Raw genomic sequence first — 16,758 nt, forward strand, 5'->3', positions numbered from 1 at the left:
GTTTTATGACTTGCTTCCTATTTTGCCAAAGCTGATTCTAAACTTATTACGGTTTGATCCTGTAATGTTGGCAAACATTTAGCCAGCCTGAAGCTTCTAAGTCATGTGAGGATCTCAAATTCTAGAAAGAACCTAGTAATCAGTCGGGCAGGTACTATTTGTTCAGAAAGGTTGTAAAGGTCAAGAGTTTTAAGATAAAGTCCAGATGGCTTGGATATTCAATAATTCTTAAACTCGGGGATTAACTATATCAACAGAATTACAGTAATAACTCATTACCCAATGGTTTTAGCCCAGTTGACCACCATAAACACCACAGACGGGTGACTTAACACACTTATTTTATCATAGTCCTGGAGCCTGGAGTCAAAAATCAGGGCATGGGCTGATTCTCTGTCTGGTGAGGACCTGCGTCTTGCTTCACAGATGGCGTCTTCTGTGTCCTCATGTGACTTTTCTTCCGCAAGTGCTTGAGAAGGGCTGGCATGAACACGTGTCTACTTTCCTCTTCGTACGAGGCCACTAATCCTATCGGAACAGGGCCCTGCTCATATAACCTCATTGAACTTGGCTTCCGTAAAGACCCAATCTCCAAATATCCCAAATATCGCAGGTTAGGGCTTCACCAAACGAATTTTGGGGAGAGACAAACATTCAGTCCCTAGCGCCAGTCCGTAGGTGTGTTTCTTGTGCAGGCATCTTGTAAATCTAGAATCACACGAGAGCGCTTCTGTCCAATGCTCCTTCTCAGGACACACCTTCCGGTCCGTGGCCCCTCGGTGTCCCCACCCACACCTCCCCGTCTGTGGTCCTGCTATCTTGTACATGGAGTCTGCATGCTCTCCGTGGCTTTTGTTTGCTCTTCTGTCTGAGAACTTTTATTTTATTTTATTTTATTTTATTTTATTTTATTTTAATACTTAAAACAATTTTTTTTTAATGTTTGTTTATTTTTAGAGAAAGAAAGGGAGACACAGAATCCAAAGCTTGTTCCAGGCCCTGAGCTGTCGGCACAGAGCCCGATGTGAGGCTCGAACCCACAAACTGTGAGATCACGACTTGGGCCGAAGTCAGACACTTACTGGCCTGAGCCACCCAGGCGCCCCTCTTTCTTGGTTTTGAGGGCCCCGCTCATTCCCTTCCTCCTGGAGAGGGAACCGCTCTCTGAGCAGCAGTGTGTGAGTTTGGTGTCAGCCTTTGTCTAACGTCGCCAGTCTCCTTGAGGTCGTGAGGCCGACAAGTGCCAAGCTGTGGGGACACTAGTCCCGTGCGGTTTGGACGCCAAGGGAAGCTGACGAGGAGACAGAGGCTTGTGAACAACAAGAGCTGCGCCAAGCAGGGGTGACTGAGGCAGGCGGGCAGCGGGGAGGAGAACCACAATGCCGTTCCTGCAGAGGGCTCAGCCGATCCCCTGGGCTGCTGCCTAGGAGCTGTTCCCAAACTTAGGGGGCACAACGTTGTGGCCGGCACGGGCCAGACACTGGATCCGGGCCGCCCTCGCGGGCCGGCTATAATCTGGGGCCTATTGGCTCCCCGAGCAGGGCCATTCCTGGAAGGGCTCGGCTGTGAACCCTGCACTGGGTGGGGGGGGAAGCCGGGCGGCGGTGGGGCAGGGGGCCCGGCCCCCCTCTCCACGGGAACTCGATCGGCCAGTTCCGAACATTCTGCTGTGGACTTCAGCGGTGGGTCAGGGCTTTGGCACCGTACTTTGCGAAGCTGTTGATCAAGGACAATCGTGAGAGAAAACTGTGCAAGAAGCCTGGGGCCCGCTTCTCCAACCATGGCTTCTCTGAACGGGAAAAATAGTTCTCAAGGTCACTCTGAAGGGTCCACTTGGAGGCAGAGAGCATTCCAGTTATTTGGAGACAGCAAGCATCTACCACGAAGAGCTGGGAACTACAGGGAAGGCGGCTACCGGGACAATTGAGAGGAAAAAGTAGAACTAAGGTCCCATTCCTGGGGCCGAGGGAAGGAGGCAAAGAGCCCGGAGCAAGGGGCTCCCGGAGCCCGGACCCGGGTCTCTGCGAGGGCAAGTGTGGGACCGCAGCTGGTGTCAGGCAGAGGGGAGGCGGTAAGGGTGGTTCTCGGTGCTGGAAGACCACTCTGGGGCCAGCGGCTGCTGGAGGGAAGGCTCCCCGCTGGCCCAGAGGACCAGCATGGCTAGTGTCACAGCAGTAGAGGCAGGAGGCACAAGAGGCCAGGGGCCGCCACAGGAAGGGTGGGGGCGGGGACTCTGTCTTCCCCAAGCCCGGGCTCCAGCTGGCGCCCCTCCGGGCAGGCGGGCTCGGCATCACCCAGTCCAGGGCCGGCAGAGCGGAGCTGAGACGCGAGGCGGATGTGGTGAACATTTTCCTGGGGCGCGAAGTCAGCAGACACACGGCTTCGTCCTCCCTGAATAAAAATCCTGAGCACCAGTCACTGTGCACGCTTTGAATCCCGCGGCTGCCTTCTGATACAGTGACTGATGGTGTATTAGATGTCCCTGATGTTGAATAAGAAATAGACTGTTCTTTTCACATGAATGGCAGTTTATTAACACTGTTTTGACTGAGGGGTGTCACCTTGGTCTGTGGGTTAGAAAAATTGACAAGGGGTTGAAATTTGAGGATGCGTGAGATGGTTTTAGATGGATTTTCTTCGATTCGCAGTAAGTATTTGATTTTATTTTAAGTTGACTTATTTGTTTTGAGAGACAGAACACAAGTGAGAGTAGGGTAGGGGCAGAGAGAGAGAGAGAGAGGGAGAGAGAATCCCAAGCACTGTCAGTGCTGAGCCCAACGGGCGGCTTGAACTCATGAACCCGTGAGATCATGACCTGAGCTAAAATCAAGAGTTGGACTCAACCCACTGAGCCAGTCAGAAGCCCCCTGGGAAGGGTTTGATTTTGAATTTTTTTTTTTTAACATTTTATTTATTTTTGAGACAGGGAGAGACAGAGCATGAACAGGGGAGGGTCAGAGAGAGAGGGCGACACAGAATCTGAAACAGGCTCCAGGCTCTGAGCAGTCAGCACAGAGCCCGACGCGGGGCTCGAACTCACATACCGCGAGATCATGACCTGAGCCGAAGTCGGCCGCTTAACTGACTGAGCCACCCAGGCGCCCCGGGTTTGATTTTGTAAGATGATGGTCTTGCAAGGAAATCCCTGATATTTTTCAACAAAAATGGGTGAAATTTTGAAATGTGGTTCCAATATGCCTCCAAATCAGATAAAGATCGGAGAGCGTTGTGACGCGGGGAAATTCCAAATAATTGGGTCCTGGAAGGAGCGGAGAAGGAAGGAGCCAGAAACGGAAAGTGCGGCAAGGGAGCGCCTAAGGAAGCTAACAGCAGCGTCCTACCTGGTGGTTCGCCAGGGCCTGGGACGTGCTTGATGGTGGCCGGTGGGGGTGCGGCAGGTGGGAGCTTGGAGCCCAGGGAGGTAGGGGGCCTTTGAGGAGTTCTACTTAAAGAGGGGTAACCGCAGACGGACAGAGGTACAGGGTGAGTTGACGAAGGACAAAACCCACAAGCAAACGCCCTCCCTTTTCTGCCATCGGCACGCAACACACAGGTCACACAGTGCAGGCCTTCTGGCGAAGAACCTTGAGACCGCTCGTCTTGGAAAACAGAGACCGACCCTTCGTGCCTGTAGTTCGTGGGGCGCTTCCGAAGAAAGACGTCTTGTGCTCCTCGCCTCGCCTTGTGGAGTTCTCTTTATGGACATAATCATTGCACACCACCTTTTCAAATCCTACAAGCCCCACAGCAGCCCCCACACAGACCCAGAGCCACAGGCCGGGTCCCCGAGCAGCTCAGGCACACCTCACCACGAGCTGGGCCCTCGGGACGGGAACCCGGAGGGCACGCTGAGACTGTGCACCCTGCGCTTATCACCCCCTTCTTTCCTCCTCTCCTTGCAGCCTGCCAGGCCCCTGCTCGCCTGAGTCAGGGTGTTCCAGCCGCCCGCAGGGACTGAGTCCTTTTCAGGCTCAGGAGGACCGCTTGGGACGGTCACCCCCAACCAGGGGCAGAGCCTGATTTTCGCCCTGTGGCTGCCTCCCAGTCTTCTCCTGGAGCATACTTTTCCTCCTAGAGGAGGAAGCCTTTCTGATTTACCCGCCCCTGTGCAGGAGAAGCTGGCTGGGTTCCCGGAGGCCCCACCAAACCCCCAACCTGCCACAGGACCCTGTGCTAACTATCATTTGACAGCTTGTACTGGACCAGGAAGCCCAGTGGTCTGCATCCTCTTAGACATCAACTCTTTGCAGAAAACGGTCTTGGACCCCTTTTCCTTTTCCTTGAAATACGCGCTGATTGTTTTCTGTCGTATGTATCTTTATGCACCTCTGTGGTGGCATTTTCCAAAAATTATGGGTGCTTTTGTCTTTCAGTGATTTCAGTGACCCGAGATTCCTTTCTCTTACTGCTCAGGACAGCTGCTGCCTGGATGTGCCTGCCCTCAGGTGCCAGCGCGGTCACTTCTGTAATTGCTTTGAAAGTGAGGAACTTCCAGAGACCCAGAGAAAGAATTTGACCCCGGGGTCTGAATGGGTAATGGGGTGATGTTTGGGTTAACTGGTGGGTGGAGCAGACCCTGTAATCTTAAGGGACCTCCCGGGGAGGTTTTTCACTGCAGGACCCAGTCAGCAAAACGTTTGCTGAAGACTCACACAGATAGCGATCTGGCTCTGAAGAAGGCATTTTCTAACTTTCCAAGGGATTTCTCCCTGTAGCATGGCTCACACAGGATTTCCCCTCCCCCAGGCCCCCGAGAGTGTGTGTGTGTGTGTGTGTGTGTGTGTGTGTGTGGGTGTGTGGGTGGGTTTTTCCCATTACCGTGTCATGATTTCTGGTCCTCTCTTTAAGCCTCCACTTTCAGATGAACAGCCCAGGGCACAGATAAATAGGTCAGTTATTACTGACGTCACAGGGAACTCCAAGCTGCAATGAACCGTGCTTGCGTTGGGGAGGGGACATAGAGAGCAGTGTGACCAAAAATGTAAGCAGCCTAATCTCACTTTAATAACAAAGTCCAGCAACAGGCGAGGAGGAATCGGAGTAAAGTTCCTCCTCGAACTACATAATTAGGGAAATGAAATGACTCACTTGTACCAGTTAATGTACAATGAACTATATGGGGCCAGAGGGGACTCAGCAACTCTTCTGCTTATCACTAAATTCCAGGACGCCTTCCCTTATTGTGGGGGCATGCCCATCCTCACCCCTACCTGGATGAGCCAGACAGGCGGTGAAACACTTTACCTTATCCTTTGGGTAGTCCTAACGACTAGACATTTGTCATATCGTCAGAGGGGTTTGCCCTGTTTCCCATTTTGTTTTATCCATCGTCCCAAATTTCCAGACATTTTCGGAGACTTTTGCGAACTCAAGGCAGGCAGGTGAAGTAATAGATTAAAACAGATCCATCCTTCCCAGGACGGAGAATTTTCTGGCAAAACTGGGGCCCGCATATCCGTGTCTGGGGTCAGTTATTGTCACGGAGCTTCTGGGATCGGCGTGGATGAACTTCCAAAGCCCGAGGTGTCACCAGACTCATACCTGTCTCCTCAAACTCTTGGAAAGATTTCCGGCGCCCCCAGCTCTGTTCCCGGTGCCACTGATTCATTCATTCAACAAACGAATGACAATATTCATCTGCTAGTCAGTAAGGATCCAGCTGTGGTTTTATTCAGTCCTCAAGGAATTAACAAAATAGGCAGCTGCTTGTAGACAGTCAGAGAGGCAGGCAGGGTATGGGTCCCTGTGGGCAAGGTCACGGGTGGCCTGCTTTGCAGGCTCTGTGCTTATCGTCGTGCTTGGCACGTCGACCGCTCTGTAAATATGTGTGACTTAAGTACGTGAGCAAATTGGAGCGGCAAGATAGGGAGCTATTTTCCAGGGCACTTATCTCATGGCACAGTCACTCTGCTGTGAGATCAGAGGTACTAAGATGCTCTCACTGCGCACGACGACATTGATGAACCAAGCAGCGTTGGGGTCGGAGGGCTTAGGGTGGACGAAGGAATGGAATCCAGGGACTATGGGTGGAAAAGTAGACATAGACTGTACATGTGTGTCTGCAGTCTAAAATGCTGCATTTCTTTTGATACGAGGAATACAAATGCAAATTTCCTCTTCATTGTCGTGTCCATAGCTGATCTCGCTGAAGCTATGCAAGAAAATTGCTAGTTTAGTGGTAGTGGTAGGGTCAGTCGAATTAGTTTAGTTTTTTTGTTTTTATTTATTTATTTTTAAAAAAGTTTTAATGTTTATTTTTAAGAGACGGAGACAGTGGGGTGAGCGGGAGAAGGGCAGAGAGAGAGAGAGAGGGAGAAACAGAATCAGAAGCAGGCTCCAGGCTCCGAGCCGTCAGCACAGAGCCCGACACGGGGCTCGAACCCACAAACCGTGAGATCATGACCTGAGCCGAAGCCGGACGCTTAACTGACTGAGCCACCCAGGTGCCCCAGCTTTTTTTTTAATTTTTACTTTCAGTTTTTAGTTCAATTTCTGCTAGTTAACATACAGTGTGATATTAGTTTCGGGTGTACAAAATGACAAGATTTCATTCTTTGATATGGCTTAGTAACATTCTGTTGTATATATATACACCATGTCTTCTTTATCCATTCGTCAAACGATGGATGCTTGGGCTCTTTCCATATTTCAGTTATTGTAAATAATGTTGCAAATGAATAGGAGTACATTTATCATTCTGAATTCGTGTTTTCCTATTCTTTGGGTAAATACCCAGTAGTGTGATTTCTGTATCATAGGGTAGTTCTATTTTTAACTTTTTGAGGAACCTCCATACTGTTTTTCACAGTGACTGCATCAATTTACATTCTACCAGAAGTTCAAGGGGGTTCTTTTTTTCTCCACATCCTCACCAACACCTGTTGTTTCTCTATGGTTGATTTTAGCCATTCTGACAGGTGTGAGGTGATAACTCATTGTAGTTTTAATTTGCATTTCCCTGATAATAAGTGATGCTGAGTGTCTTTTCATGTGCTTGTTGGCCATGCGTACATCTTCTTTGGAGAAATGTGTTTGTGTCTTCTACCCAATTTTTAATTGGATTCTTTTTGTGGTTGAATTGTATAAGTTCTTTATGTATCTTGGATACTAACCCTTTACTGGATATGTCATTTGAAAATATCTTCTCCCGTTCTGTAAGTTGCCTTTCAGTTTTGTTTCCTTCACTGTGCAGAAGGTTTTCATTTTGATGAAGAACCAATAGTTCATTTTTGCTTTTGTTTCCCTTACTACAGGAGACATATCTGGAAAGAAGCTACTGTGGCTGATGCCAGAGAGGTTACTGCCTGTGCTGTCTTCTAGCATTTTTATGTTTTCAGATCTCACATTTAGGTCTTTCATCCATTTTGAATTTATTTTTGTGTATGGTGTAAGAAAGTGGTCCACCATCATTCTTTTGCATGTGGCTGTCCAGTTTTCCCAACACTGTTTGATGAAGATACTGTCTTTTTCCCATTGGATATTCTTTCTTGTTTTGTCAAAGATCAATTGACCATATAATTGTGGGTTTCTTTCTGTGTTTTCTATTCTGTTCTATTTGTCTCTGTGTCTATTTTTGTGCCAGTACCATACCGTTTTGATTACTATTGCTTTGTAGGATAACTTGAAGTTTGAAATTGTGATGCCTCCAGGCCTGCTTTTCTTCCTGAAGATTGCTTTGGCTTCGAGGTCTTTGTGGTTCCATACAAGGTTTAAGATTGTTTATTCTAACTCTGTGAAAAATACTGTTGGTATCTTGATAGGGATTGGCTTAAATCTGTAGATTGCTTTGGCTCATATAGACATTTTAACAATATTTGTTCTTCCAACCCATGAGCACGGGATATCTTTCCATTTCTTTGTGTCGTCTTCAATTTCTTTCATCAGTGTTTTATAACTTTCAGAGTACAGCTCTTTTACCTCTTGTGAGGTATATTCCTACCTACCTTATTATTTTCGACACACTTGTAAATGGGATTTTAAAAAAATTTCTCTTTCCGCTGCTTCATTTTTGGTGTATAGAAATGCAACAGATTTCTGCACATCGATTTTGCATCCTGTGACTTTACTGATTGAATCAATTATTTTGAACCAATCAAAATATACATATTTTTATCATGATGCAAAAAATACCATTAAGACTGTACCTAATAAAAAGTTGAGACTAACAGTTTCTAATTGGTTATTGGTCCCCCTACACAACATACACCCCCTAGTTCTAAGTCCAATTTTAAATTAAAACAGGTTGATAAATTCAATTTTTCTGTAATATTATTCAGCTCTAGATTCCCAGCTTGTTTGGCAGCCACTGGCTTGAGGAATTAAGATTCTCATCTAGTGAACAAACTAATGAGAATTTCTTTCCAAGATGAAAGCCAGTCTTTGTTCTCAGGACGCTGCTTTTTTTTTTTTTTTTAAATGATGGTGTTTATTTTTGTACATATTGTTCTTTTTGTGTGTTATCTAAGATGTCATAAAAATATTGCTGTAAAAGCTCCTAGACCGATTTGAACTCCTGGCTTCACATTTCTCTCAAAGGGCAGGGTGACATTTCCTGAGCTCAGCTTGGGTCTACTGGTCTACTTGGGACCAGCGTTTGCCACCGAGCTACCTTGTCCCTGGCCATCCGTCATGAGCACCCTATTTGTCATCAAGGGCCCTCTGGCCAGAGGGGGATGTTTTGGTTTCATCTCCATGTATGTTGGGTTGGCATCAGGAATGTTCAGCATCAGGGGGGAAAAAAAAGAAAGAAAGAAAAGGTCAGTTTCACATGAGGCCAGATGATCTCAGCCGTCATTTCCCACAAATGACCTGGCCATGACTTTAGCTTTCACTTTCTTATGAGTGCTCTCTTTGACAGTGTCCACATTCCACATTAGCTAATTAACAATTCCAGTGAATTTTGACATCAATACGATAGCTACTCAACCTCCAGCCCCTCCACTTCCTGCCTCTCGTCTTCTCTCTTTGGAAGGGGGTGCGATTGGCAAAGGGATCCAATGGCACATGTGTTTCCTGGGCCCCCATTTTCATCTATGGGGTACTTGGGGGCAAAAATACGAGCCAACATTTAAAAAATGGGAAGATTTTATAACATATCTAGATTTCCATCTTCTCCCCCCAAATGAGGGAAATCCAGCAAGATTAGACTGAAATTTCCCTGAGACAGCGCTGCTTTCATTAAGGGATGCCTGCCCCCATTTTCCCAAGGTCTGTAGCACACCCTCCAGATCCCCCGCTGAAGCCAAGTGCTTCTTGCTAATCATTATTCTGCTTTTGTGTCTGTTTTTCTTACTCTCAACCGGCATTTCTTCTTCCGTGGCCTTCTTGGCCCACGTAGGCATTTTTATTTGCAACCTCTATTCTATATAGCATTTTAGTCATAAAAATCTTAGCTCTGGGAGTTTTGGTAGACATAATCCAATTAAATGGCAAATAGTAGTTTATTAACAGCATTGATTTCCCTTAACCCTGTCACAGTTAAATAGGATTCCTTCCCCCATCTTCTCCTAGGAGCAGGCTGGGATTGTTGGCATAGCCTTTCATACCCGACAGAAGAACTTGCTGGAAGTCACTATCTCCACATTAGGCAGATGATATGTACATGCGACTTCATAGTTTACAATGGATTTTCCCCAGGTATGAACTTATTTAAATCTCAGGACAGCTCTGAAAGGGAGATTTATCATCTCTAGTTTGTACATGGGATACGGTTTATAGATGTGGCCCGAGGCCACACGGTGAGTAACTGATAGACTTAAGTGCAGTCCAGGGCTCCCGGCTTCGAGTCCCCTCTTTCATAAAAGATGCTATCTCCTTGGGTAAGTTCTGGGCTTTACAATTTGAAATCTCTTCCATTATTGTCAATTCAAATAAACATATGGGCAGATCTGTCCCACCCACTGGAGTTTTCCAGCTGAATGTCTTTGAAGACCAAAACTGAATATTTAAAAACAAGGCAGGGAGAGAAACTGCCAGTGAGTGCTTGCTGGGTTTGGAGACTGTTATGATTTTCAAAGGACTGACTGGATTTTTGTATAACCTATTCCACATTTATTCCACTGTCTCCAGCGTGCTATCCCGTGTATTTTGACGGGCAAATCACTACTTGATGCTGTGAGATGAAGGTTACTTTCCAGTTTTCATGTTTGGAATGAGTAACAGAAAGTGTCATTTAAATCTTTTTCTGCTGAGCTCTGGACTTGGTCGCTAACAGGTGGTGCGAACAAGCTGATGCCACTGCCTTTCTTCGGCCGCGCCAGGTACTGATGAAGAATTGGTTCCTGGAATGTGGAGTCCCTGCATGTGTGTCCCTGACACCTGTTTGGTTGTCCTGCTGTGCTCCAGGGCTCAAGGACCCCAAGGGAACTCTTAATACCCGCCTCTAGCACCACCGCCCTCGACGGACGGGCGGTCCCTTAGAGTGGGTGTGATGTACTAAAATCTTCCAGCAACATCTAGGCCCTCCCATCTTCAGGAGGGCTCAAGAGCTTTCCTCGTGGGTCTTTCTTACCAACACCCTCTGCCCTGCTGTGTTCTCTCTCAGTTGCTTGTGGCAAAGACATTCCCCTTCCTTTTGACGTTTCAGAAATGACATTTGATATGTTAACCAACATTGTCATTTTTGCTAAAGCAATTTGCAAAAGGGGTGCTTCTTTTCAGTTCCTGCTTTTCCCAGGGATTATCGCTCATGCATCAGAGGGCTTTCTCGTCTCACATGAAGACTACTTGTCTGTAACACAACATAAACAAGAATGGCAATGCTCTCAGGTTTTGTTTCGTTTTTTAAAGGATTGTTTTATTCCAACATGTGTATATTGATGAGTCTCAAATATTTAAAACATATGGTTTGCAAAATTTATTTACAGCAGAGGGGGGAAACTTGATTCGTGGGATTCCCTTCCTATTTTGTGACCTAGTTCATTTCTGGATAATGGTTTTGGATAGAGTCATAAAAATGGGGTGGCTTGATTAATGCTTGCATATTTCTTCTTGAAAACTGAATTGATGCCAACCGATTGTCCTGCAGAAGAGAACGGGCCATCCATCTGGACTTCCTGTTTGAGTCCTATCTTCGTTCTGGCAAGAGTCCTCTCTAGCCTACAAACACGGATCTCCCCAGCCCCGTGGCGCATTCTGGCGGCCGGCTGTTCCTTCCTCAGAAATCAGCACGTTAGGGTTGTTGTATAACTCCTTTGCAGGGGCCAAACCTCCTCCAGCTGTCTTTCCATTGGGATATTACTGTCCCTAAAAATTAAAAGTTTGGAAGGAATTACTGTAAGACACTCTGAAACCATGAGGAAGGGTTGGTTGTAAGCCATATTCACTGGTTTTCAAATCTAGACTAAAGGTGAAGTGATTCACTTACAGGGCCTTTAAAAAAAATCTATTTATTTATTTATTCCTCATGATAAGGGTGCTCTTTAATCCATATCTCCTATTCCCCCGTCCTCCCACCCACCTTCTCTCTGGGAACCATCAGTTTGTTCTCTGTAGTCAAGAGGCCGTTTCTTGGTTTGTGTCTCTCTCTCTTTTTTATTTCTTTTGCTCATCTGTTTTGTTTCTTTAACTCCACACGCAAGTGAAGTCACATGGCATTTGTCTTTCTCTGACTTATTTCTCTTAACATTATACTCTCTAGCTCCATCCATGTCATTGCAAATGGCAAGATTTCATTATTTTTTATGGGAGAGTAATATTCCATTGTACATACATACGCATCTTCTTTATCCATTCGTCAATGATGGGGACTTGGGTTGCTTCCATGATCTGGCCATTATTGGTAATGCTGTTATAAATGCTGTTATAAAACATAAGGCATATAAAACATAAGACAAAATGCGTATAGTCGATTGAATGAATGTTTTTGTATATTTTGGGGAAATACCCAGTAGTGTAATTGCTGGGTCGTAGGGTAGTTCTATTTTTAACTTTTTGAGGAAGCTCCACACTGTTTTCCAGAGTGGCTGCACCGGTTTGCATTCCCACCAACAGTGCATGGGTTTCCCCTTTTTCTGCATTCTCACCAACATCTGTTTTTTCTTGTGTTGTTGATATTAGCCATTGTGACAGGTGTGAGGAGAAATCTCGTTGTAGCTTTGATTTGCATTTCCCTGATGATGAGTGACGTTGAACATCTTTTCATGTGTCTGCCAGCCACGTGTATGTCTTCGTTGGAGAAATATCAGTGCATGCCTTCTGCCCATTTTTAATTAGACTGTTTTTTGGGTGTTGAGTTGTATCAGTTCTTTATATATTTTGGATACTAACCCTTTATCAGATATGTCATTTCCAAATATCTTCTCCCATTCAGTAGATTTTCTTTTAGTTTTGTTGATTATTTCCTTCACCATGCAGGAAGATTTTTATTTTCATGAAGTCTCAATAGTTCATTTTTCCTTTATTTCTCTTGCCTCTGGAGACAGCTAGAAAAATGTTGCTGTGGCCAATGTCAGAGAAATTGCTGCTGTGCTCTCTTCAAAGAATTTTATAGTTGCAAGGCTCACATTTAGGTTTTTAACCCATTTGAGTTGCCATTTGTGCATGGTGAAAGAAAATGGCCCATTTTCATTCTTTTGGTTTTCTAGTTTTCCCAACACCATTTGTAGGAAAGACTGCCTTCTTCCCATTGGATAGTCTTTCCTGCTTTGTTGAAGATTAATTAACCCTATTATTGTGGGTTTATTTCTGTGTTTTCTCTTCTCATCCATTGATCTCTGTGTCTATTTTTATGCCAGTACCATACTGTTTTAATTACTACAGCTTTGTAATATAACTTGAAATCTGGAATCGCAATACCTCCAGTTTTGTTTTTCAAGATTGCTTTTGCTATTGGAGGTCTTTTGTGGTTCCATACAAATTTTGGGACTGTTTGTTGCCGTTATACTTTTCTAGGGACTTTTCACAACTGCAGTAAATTAGATAAAATAGCATTTTCGTAAAAAAAAAAAAAAGTGTGTTCACGGATGATCCACTGGAACAGAAATTGCTGAAAGGGAAATTTAAATTACATAATTTGCTGCTGCATGCTGACATTCTAAAGATAAATGAAAAGGAAATCAAGGGACCTGCACATGGTATCCATTGGGGTTGTCCATCAACAACCTTCCCAGTGTCCCTCGGTTCCTTTGGACACTTGACCCATTTCTCCATTGCTGCTTTCTCCCTTTGTTTTACCTCATTTCTTACTTTCTATCATTCCCTCCTCTTTTTTCTCTCATATCCTTCTCTTTAAAGCCATAAGATTGAGGAAACCACCCCAGCTGGAACCTGGAGAGGAGGCCGGACTGGGGTCAGGGAGGTAAGCAGGTGGGGCCACAGCCCCTCCTGTTGATTCTGAAAGGGATGATGTCTCCCTCGTAAGCAACAGAAGATGCAGAAGCGATACAGCATGGCATCTGGGGCTAGGACAGAAAAGATAAGGAATTTTCTACCCGTTCTCTGGAATATCTGCATTGAAAAACCACATGGGGAGGCCCTAAGCTAGCAATGCCCAACCAAGCCTTTTTCAGATTTGTGACCCCAAAACTAAGTGAACCAGATGAGATACTTACTTAAAATAAGTGTTTTTATTTGTTTTGAAAGTGAGAGAAGAAAAAAAATGCACAAGTGAGGGAGGGGCAGAGAGACAGAGGGAGAAAGAGAGAGAGAGAGAGAGAGAGCGAGAGAATCCCAAGCAGGCTCTGCACTGTCAGCACAGAGCCCGACATGGAGCTTGATCCCATGACTGCGAGCTCATGACCTGAGCTGAAACCAAGAGTCAGATGCTCAACTGACTGAACCTCCCAGGTGCCCTTGAAATGCTTACCTTCAACTCCTGAGTATTGGGGTAATTGGCTACACAGAAATGGATAACCAGAAAAATGAGTTTGATGAATTGGCTAAGAATCAAGAGGCTTGGGGACCTGGGGGTGGATTTTCTGATATGGCTTGGTTTGGGATACTTTTCTCGCCATGAGTTTTATTTCTTATCTGTAAGCAGATGAAAAAAAAAAATCCATTGCTATATCTTCTTACAAGTTTGTCATAATTTACTTCAAAGGAGATAATGTACCTTTGAGAAAAGTAAAAATTATTGGGCAATACAACGGTATTAGAAATTTTTACAAGAGAAAGAAGGGAGTGAAATAGAAGTATTTAGGGAGATGATCCCAGGAGAAAACTGAATGAAAATAAACCTGGGCACGTGTGATGCAGGAAGGAGCATTCCATATGAATACCCTCTTTCCACTGCAGTTTACCTCCAGCTATATTGTCATTACTCCTGTTATTATTAGCATTAACTTTATTCCCGAGAGGCAATGAAACGGCTCTCCCTCCAGCCTGTCTGGGTCTCATCTTGGCTGTGTGGTTTACTAGCATGTGATGGTAAGTAAATTAGCCAATAAATCTGTTCTATGATAAATGCTAGCTGTCCATGATGTTCCTCCTATAAGGTTTTCAGCAATTATCCCTCTCTGCCGTCACATACCAGTCTTTGACTATCTTAGCCTTATTCGTCCGCTAGGGCATGGCTTAGACATCGTACTTTTGGGGGACGGTCCCAGGATGGGACTCTCCCCAGAGGTCCCACTTGGATGTGACTTGTGCCCTGCTGATTCTTCTGCAAAGTCATTCTGACGTGTGTCCACGGCTGGCTTTCTTGTCGCCCTGGCTAGAGTCTGATCCTCAGGGAGAAGACATGTCCTTTGTTTCCATCTGCCAGAATCTAGTGCAAATAAGGCACAGAGAAGGGGAAAAAAAAGATGGGTGAGTCCCTAAATGAGTGAATTATGCATTTGCTTTAAGCCACAAATAATGCAAGTTTGGAACGTTTCGGAGGCAAGGTGCTTCTAAAACTTCGTGTCACGTAAATGATCCTTTCCCGACGAGTGATGCGGTGGTTGGCTTGATTTGCTATAGGCTTAAAAAAGAAATGGTAAGGGTCTGGAATTTTAATGGAAGTTCTGTGGTATTTTTCGAGGCTTCTGCATCTCTAGGTAGAAGAATCTGGTCATTTAAATCTTCTGTGTTTTGTGAAAGGGAAACTGGGCCAAGGTGGATTTTCCAGGAAGCTAGAGAAGCTTCAGGCCTCCGCAATGACAACGTGGTCAGACCTTGAGACTATTTTTCCAAAGGGCCGTAACCATACCGGTTGGGACCACTGCTCCTTCTCCCTTCCAGGTCCCCTGTGCAGCTCTGTGGTTTCTGCTGGTGGTGAGAAGCTACAGGAATTTTTGAGACGGGACTGAGGGGAAGTTAAGTCGGGAATATGCCGTTTTGACGGCAGTTTGGAAAGCCATTTTAGAAAGTTTCAATGAAGCAAGAAATTCCAGACTTCTGATTTTGTGAATCTAAGAGGTACTTTTTCTAGTCATCTAGTCAAAAGGACTGGGGGGGGGGGGGCAATTGAGATGAAAATCAATAGAATATGAAACCAAAACAATAAATATGAGCAGTGACTCGGTAGAAATGATTCCCACGCTGAGAAGTAAGTTGTTTAACTTTTTTTTTTTTTTTATCATGTTGAAATGGTAACATATAAACAGAAGAGGTACGTTTCTAACAGAAGTGCCAAGTACTGAGTTACAATTAATTCCTGGGCAGGAAAACCTAAGACGCCATTTTTACAGTTTGTAGATGAAAGAAGTCAATAGAGGTTTCTCAAGTTTGACAAGAAATCTAAAACATTTACTGATATCATCAACAAGGAGTTGTAAAGCTGGGAGGGAGTCTTTCAAGTATGACTGATAAAAAAAAAAAAAAAACTACTTCTGTTTTGCTGAAGGGAAGATTGAATTATCTTTCTTGTAGGTTAGGAAGATTATGTCACAAAACGATTGCCATGATGAGGCAATCAAAGAATAGGTAGGGGACAAAAAAAAAAGTGAGGAAGTGTGTTAGATATGTCAGGAAGCGAATTAATCAAATATTATGGATTCTCCTGGAATTTGTGATGTTGGTGGCATTTGTCAACTTTACAACATCTATCATTTATTTCGATTTCTCTTTCCAACTACACCCTCACTTTTATATCTGTATTTTGCATTACTTTTTTCTTTGATTTTTTAAAAAATGTTTATTTATTTTTGAGAGAGAGACAGAGTGCGAGCAGGGGAGGGGCGGAGCGAGAAGGAGACACAGAATCCAAAGCAGGTTCCAGGCTCCGAGCTGTCAGCATAGAGCCCGATAAGGGGCTTGAACCCATGAACCATGAGATCATGACCTGAGCTGAAGTCCGACGCTTAACCGACTAAGTCACTCAGGTGCCCCCCCCTTCTTTTAATTTCTTGTAATGTTTGTTTATTTTTGATAGACAGAGATAACACAACACAGGGAGGAGAAGAGAGAAAGGGAGACACAGAATCTGAAGCAGGTTCCAGACTCTGAGCTGTTAGCACAGAGCTGGATGTGGGGCTCGAACCCAGAGACTGTGAGATCATGCCCTGAGCTGAAGTCGGACGCTCAATCAACTCAGCCACCCAGGCACCCCTGTATTTTGTATTCTTGTCCATAAAGTGGAACCCTTTAACTGTATGGCCATCAGGGCCTACAAACCACAGAACTGCCCCAATCTAACTTTAAAAAAAGATTTTTTTAATGTTTATTTATTTTTGAAGGGAAGGGGGAGAGGGGCAGAGAGAGAGGGAGACACAGAATCAGAAGCAGGCTCCAGGCTCCGAGCTGTCAGCACAGAGCCTGACGCGGGGCTCGAACCCATGGGCCGTGAGATCATGACCTGAGCTGAAGTCAACTGTTTAACTGACTGAGCCACCAGGCACA

The sequence above is a fragment of the Panthera leo genome, chromosome B4 (assembly GCF_018350215.1).
Source record: "Panthera leo isolate Ple1 chromosome B4, P.leo_Ple1_pat1.1, whole genome shotgun sequence".
In the NCBI taxonomy this organism is placed as follows: Eukaryota; Metazoa; Chordata; class Mammalia; order Carnivora; family Felidae; genus Panthera; species Panthera leo.